Genomic DNA, 7799 nt, shown 5'->3' on the forward strand with positions numbered 1-7799 from the left:
TGAATAAAATCAATATTCCGTTAAGTTCCTTATTTTTCACTCTTCACTCACTTGGTGTTTCTCGTGCCATATTTTCCACTAACTGCGTCAACTAACATTATAACCAGCCATTATGTATGGTCAATACCCACCCCTTTGCAGTCTTCAGGTGGTTACAAGGTCATGGAATTTTTTCTGTGGAGGGATAATATGAAAAATAAATTAGTGGGACTGATCGTCCATCACAGTTTCCTCTTCTGAATCTTGTCGATATGAAATTCCGTGAACTGTTAATGGAATTATAAATTCACAAAAAAAGCAGAACCAAATAAAAGTTACTATGACAAAGATATTGGGGAGTGCAGAAATTAGATTCCAAGTCGAATAAGATCTTTTACTGAATTCCCTGACTACTAGAACTTTTGCACTCCTCCAAATTCAGCTTTCATTTCTATATTTTCTGATCCCAAGTTTTTGGATGTGTTCTCAGTGGCACGCGTAGTGAAACTGCGTTGTGTGAAAGTTGTGAAAATATAAAACAATTTATTGAGAAGTCCTTAAAAATGTTTTAATATCGAACCATATAGCTGTTCCTGACACTCCATGGAATTTCTTTACACAATTTGCTGTCGTGAAAATCAGAGCAACAAATAAATAATTGGTTGGTAAAATCTCTTTGGGCGTGTATTAATTATAAATTGATACGATTATGATAAGGAAGGACTGTTAACGCTTTTACAAAAAATGGTGACGATGATGATTATGATATAAGAGAGAGAGAGAGAGAGAGAGAGAGAGAGAGAGGTAAATATAGGTACAATCCTCTTACACACCTATTGATCGCTATCGGGTTTCATAATTAAAGAATAGTTCCAGGTTAATGCTATATAGTTGAAGGTGTCTCGTATCTTGTTCTTTGACATACTGTTAAATTGTTTAAGGAATCAGATCTTTAAATCATTAATATTTGTAGGCAAACAATATATATGGCATCTACCAAAAGATTACGGAGCCGTAACATAATAGATTCTTAATTTTTTTTTTTTTTTTTTTGTTAGTCAGGTCATTGCAGTATGAACACCAAAAATGCTTGAATATATTTCTGAGAGATACTTGTGCCATAGAATTATTACGTTCACGAAGGATACTTATCGTTCCATTCACCAATGTTGTCTTTATTACTGTTATTTTAGAATGAAGAAGGGAGTCTATATTCCTGACTACCTTTATATTTTGAAATATTTTACGTAATGTTTTTTAAAAAAGTTTTACCGTGTTCAAAGTCAATTTAGAAATAAGTAGACTTCTCAGCCCCTTGTAAGGTTCTTAGAGTTTCGCGGAAGGAAAGGGAATTACAAGACTTCCTAAAAAAAAATAAAAAAGCTTAGTCCTTGGCAAAGCGAAGAGTTCTTTTCCTTTATGATCTTATGAAATGATGTGAAATGATTTGCCATTCTTTCTAAAACGAATCTAAAAGCACATGGAAACTTTTAAGAACGTTTTTCTCTGTAATCTTTTTTTATGGCAGCCTCGCAAAGTGTATCAAATCTATTTATTCCAGGGAGACCGCTCAGAATCAAGCCTTCCTGACTGCAGATGACACAGAGATTTAGAGGCTTACTATGAACTGAGTAACAGATAGTACATTTTCTTCTCAGCTTTATCAGAATTCATTTATTTGATTCCTCAGTTAAGAAGTATTTATTCACTTTTAACTTACTAACAAAATATAATTTGAACCATGGTATTCATATATGTTATATCCTCAGTAGATGCCAGAAAGTTCAGGGATATTTATAGCACAAGCTAAATTTGAAATATTCTTTTTTTATCTTTCCATTTAGTAGTTACAATATTCGGTTAGTTCTAATTTAAATTCCAAGCTTTATAGACCACACTTTACTGGTTATGATTTTCCGATAAAACGCATTTAAATAATCAGCAAAAAAGTATAATTATAGCCGTCTCCTCTATATGGCGCTCCTGTCGTCATACGCTCCAGGACAGCAACAGCAATAGTAATACTGTATTTGGTACTTTCATAGGAGCTCAAATATGTAACATCATTTAAACTTCGTACCCTTTTCAATGACATGATTTTTTTTAAAGAATGCCTCGACATTAGTTCTAGTGTACAAAACCAGAGGTAGACTTATGAAGTAAATATACCTCTATACAAAACCATGCATACTGTTAAAAGGAACTGTGGGCAAATTTTTCACTCACAAACAGATCCCCCTAGAATTTATCTGTCTTGAGAGAGAGAGAGAGAGAGAGAGAGAGAGAGTCTAGTGCACTGATAATCTTGAATGAATCTGTTTAAAAACAAAAACAAATTAGCCAACCTTTTCAATGACTATAATATGTGAAATTGAATACAGATATGTAAATATAAATCCCTTGAACATTAGGAATATTAATAAAAATGTGAAAGAATCAACAAAGAAAACGAAAGTTTGATCAAAACGTTTTGTTTCTCTTTTCCAACTTCAGCATAAATGCAAGCAGCTGACAAATTTTCCCACCCGGCAAATAATTAGGCCTGTTAGTTCTGCTTCATAGATTTTTCAAAACTTAATATTTTTATTCTTGAATGGTAGGTACTTTACCGGACTGTAATGTAATAATAATTTAGAATTAACGATGAAGTTAATTATAAACGTTTCAGTGGTGATTGCAGGCTTGTAAGTTTCTATGTAGCAAATACGAGAGTATGAATTAATTCAGTACACATAAGAAATGGATAAGCAGAAAAAAAACCTGGCTCGTTAATCCTAAATTTTTTTTTCTCGAGGAAATCTGTTTGTAAGAAAAAATATTCGCTGATACATTTAGGCGTTTGTCTCTCAAGGAACAAAGGCTGACATGATGATCTCCCCTTTTCAGTTCAGTAATACAACTTGCTCTAAAAATTTATATCAAAATATAAAATTATTTCAGGAGACTGAGATGTTACAAGGTATATTACAAAAAGCATCACTAAACCTTTAGATTTTTTAAAAATATCCAACTGTGCAATGCAATGATTCTCAGTACAGATGCGAGAAATGGTGTTTCTCATAGCTTGTTAATGCTAAACTTTTGATACCGTAGCTTTTACACTATCTATAAGTAAGTTACTTGAGTAACCAAGGGAAAGAACGTCCTATCAAATATCGGATTTGTATATTTTGTGTGTTAAGTTATATATAAAGCCGCCCACTGAACCATAGTTTTTAGAGAGCGATGGCCATTTTATGCCTTAAGATTCCAGATAAATAATCTTGATAATAAAAAAAATGACCATGATGAGAGACCATTTTTTTTTTTTTTTTTTTTTGGCAAAATACCTTACATATGTTTTTAAGATTAGTGTGCATTTATACTTTTTAATCATATAATGCATGCATGCTATATAAATTTTTTTCATTTGCTAAGCGTAATGCAAAATACTTAGGGTAGGCATCATACTCTTTTATTTAATTCATGTATATTAAAATAAATTCTTCATCAGCCCAATATACAATGTTTATGTTTTGAGTCATTTATACTACATTTGCCTTTGTCTTCACAGAAGATCAAATAAAATATGAGGAAAAGACCAGTTCAGTGGAGTTTTAATTTCAGTTTCTTCTTTTCTATACTCATTTTAACAGACGAAGTATATATACATATATATATATATATATATATATATATATATATATATATATATATATATATATATATATATATATATATATATATATATATACATATATTCTGTAACCTATTATTACTAGTCTGCATAAGGAAATCCAATAATAATAATATAGTTCGTCCTGTCGAACTCAGATTCTTTACTTAGAACGATATCAGTCCATCCCCATGATGATATATGATTGCATGAAAAAATTATATATATATATATATATATATATATATATATATATATATATATATATATATATATATATATATATATATATATATATATATATATATATATATATATATATATATATATATATATATATATATATATATATATGTATGTATGTATGTATGTATATACATATATAATTTTTTCATGCAATCATATATCTTCATGGGGATGGACTGATATCGTTCTAAGTAAAGAATCTGAATTCGACAGGGTTATTTACAGCCAGGTCGACATCCACCTCTCTCTTGATAGCCGCGTGGCTAAACTCACCCGTATAAAACACCGTCAGTAGTTTTCTCTAAACCAAAGCCTTAAGTTCGAATCCTTGCCTGATGACAAAGCACTTATCGATATTACTGTAATTACACTTAAGTGTAAGTTATTCATGATGTAGCGAGTTTGAAATTAATCTATATTTGTGTATTAATATTTTTGAAATTAAAAAGAAAGTCACGAGAATTAAGTGACAAATATGAAGTCCCTCTCATTCATTAAGATCTTATAATTTTGGAAATGATAGGCATATAATTTTATTGAACGTTTCAGAAAGGCACAATAACTGTACAATCATAAAACATAATGCCATAAAACGGAAAGATCGTTCAAATAACATTAATAATCAATAAACTTTTTTTCAGCTTTTTCGAAATAGACTTTGCTGCAAAAGTAAGGGAAGAGAAAAAGTGGGTCACCCTTATATTTCAATAAAAAAAAAAAAGAAATATCCTATATTTTGATCTGCAAGGAAAGCCTCCAGAAAATTGGTTGCCGATACCCAATAACACAAAATGTTCAAATCTTAGGAGATAAGAGGCGTTTTTTATCATTGCTTTAAATTTTCTTCGAGGTAGGACCCACTCGTTTTTCTCGTTGTATTCGAAGGTGAGTTTCCTGGTAGTTTTTGCGTGTAAAAACCCTTTTTATGTTTTTTTTCTATTTTTTTTTCTGCATTCAAGTTAGAAGAAAAGAGACATTTTTTCGGGCTTTCAATAGCTTACAGTTTCTATCAGTCTACTTAGATCATGCATAGCAAATTGATTTTCCAAGGTTTTATCATTTTCATCTATCTAAATTAAATGTCGCATAATTTAAGGTTGAGAGTTTGAGTGTCGAATTAATAAATTGAAAGTGAAACTTGATACATTTTATTGAAAATAATACAACTCAGATATATGTACTTTATTTAAGACTTATTTAGGCTGCAGTATCCCTGCTGCATTATCAAATTGTGAAACTGTAGTCAAAGGTTCATGGCTGTATTCCAGAATGTCAGAATGCTTTTTGTGCCCTTTTGGACTACATACTCTGTTTGAATGTTAGAGTAAATTATAAAAACAAATCGAAAAACAATGCCAAAAACATTTAATTTTGGGGAGTTTATACATAAATCTTGCATAATTAAATCCACTATTCTTTTGAATATACTTTTCTAATAGATTAGAAAAATAAAAGCTGACAGAGAGGCTACAAGAGAACAACTGACATGAAATAAAAATATATTTATAATTCGTCTAAAAAATATAGCAAAAAAATTAGATGGTACAAATTCAAATAAATCGTAATAACACAGATAATAATAAAGAGATTAAGGAAACAAAAAGAACATAATACTTGTATGAGAAAACTACATGTATTCAATATTCATTTTAACCACGTGGCATCTGGTAATCTTCTTTTCAAGCACCAGTTCTGTCTTAGTGATTCACATCTACTTATCATCCCCTGAAACTTTCGAGAGTTCTATACTATTGCTATTGAAGCTCATGCATCTGACGAGGTCTGATATATGGACCAGATAGGTGATCTCTGTTATATGGTATTTTGTTTCATTGGAACCTTTCCCTTTTTTCGAGGACGCTCTTCAAGGATTGCAGAGATCGGTTCTCCCGTGTTGTATTTTTTTTTTTTTTTTTTTTGTCTACCAATGAACTGTGCCAAGCCCCTTTATCCTTCCAAATTCTTATGAGAATAAATTTGTTCCTCATGAATCTCCTCTTTTCCTGAGCACTCTCTGGAAGCTCATTTTGGTTATCACCCTCCCCTGTGTAATTCTATCGCTATGGATGTGAATAGTATCTGTAAGATTGGTAAAGAAAACGAACTTTGTTTTCGTGCTCCTAAATAAAATTCCGTTTTCTCCTCGGGCATACTCTTTCTGCCATTGTGAGAATGTTCCAGACACTGAAAACTTAACCATTCATCTGTGCTAACACTTACTTTAAACAACTAGGTACTTGTCCTATAAACCTTTCTAATCTTCTATCTAAGATGCTAGGTTCGTTTTTTTTTTTTAAGTGGCTATATGTACTTACACTCTGAGCAGTTCCTCGGGGTTCACGCGGGACTGGTTATACTGATCTCGTACAGTTTTCTCATAAACAATGAGGCTCTTCACTCGCTAATCTTCTTTTAACTTGGAATCCCGTCATTTCCATTGTATTTTTGGCAGTGTTATCCTGTGATCTCCTGTCACTGTGGTACACGATAGGATTCCCAATCCTGAATTCCACGCATAATTTGGCGAGTCATGAACCTAGGGTCAACAAAGTAGATCTACTCGTCCCTTTCACCAGTCATAAGGACGGTCGGGTGCTAAGCTATCTAAAGTGTCCATGTTGCTATACAACTATTGACAAGTTTGAATGTGCGTCAGGCAGTAAACGACGCGAAGCAGTTCCATTTTTATGAATGGGTATCATCATAGAATGATAATAATGTGTCAAGACATGACATATCTAATAGTCTGCAAAACAGCGCAATGGCACTATATTGAGTTCTCTCTCTCTCTCTCTCTCTCTCTCTCTCTCTCTCTGTATATGTATATATATATATATATATATATATATATATATATATATATATATATATATATATATATATATATATATATATATATATATATATATATATATATATATATATATATATAAAATAATAATAATAGTAATAATAGAAGCCCATAAAAACGCCAGAGGGTAGAAAGTTATTGCTATATATCAGAGACCAAACTGTCTCCCTCTGCTAGCAAGTGTAGGAATGAAGTAAGGAATACAGACAGGCGGTGTTTAACCAAGAAATCTAGAGGTCACCCGTTATGTCAGTCCAGTCGATAGCTTTTAAATCTTCTTAACCGCTGGTTGGAGGAAGATTTTATCTATAATATCGGAGTCCCATGACCCTTTTGATAGGTTCATCGCACTTCTTTGTTTAATCAGGGCTGATTCCACCATCTGGCTTTTGAACCGACAATTGCTGCTATAAATCATACGAGACGCATTCCAGTTTATCCTGTGGTAATGGTTATTTATATGGTTAAAAATAGCTAATCTCTGTTGGCCATACCGTGCTGACCTTTTATGTTGTATTAATCCCTGGCGAGTGATTTACCAGCAAAACCGATATACGATTTGTCACAGTCGAGGCAAGGTATTTAACAGAAAATATTCCATGTTCATTTATATATACATATATACATATATATATATATATATATATATATATATATATATATATATATATATATATATATATATATGTATATGTGTATATACTGTGTATATATATATATATTTATATATTTGTGTATATGTATATATATATAATATTTATATATATACGTGCACACACACACACACATATATATATATATATATATATATATATATATATATATATATATATATATATATATATATATATATATATATATATATATATATATATATATATATATATATATATATAATTTGTATATATTTATATATACAAATATGTTATATATATAAATATATATATATAGATATACAAATATGTTATATATATATATATATATATATATATATATACATATATATTTATATATACAAATATGTAAATATATATATATATATATATATATATATATATATATAGATAG

This window comes from Macrobrachium rosenbergii, chromosome 54 (genome assembly GCF_040412425.1).
Source record: "Macrobrachium rosenbergii isolate ZJJX-2024 chromosome 54, ASM4041242v1, whole genome shotgun sequence".
NCBI lineage: Eukaryota > Metazoa > Arthropoda > Malacostraca > Decapoda > Palaemonidae > Macrobrachium > Macrobrachium rosenbergii.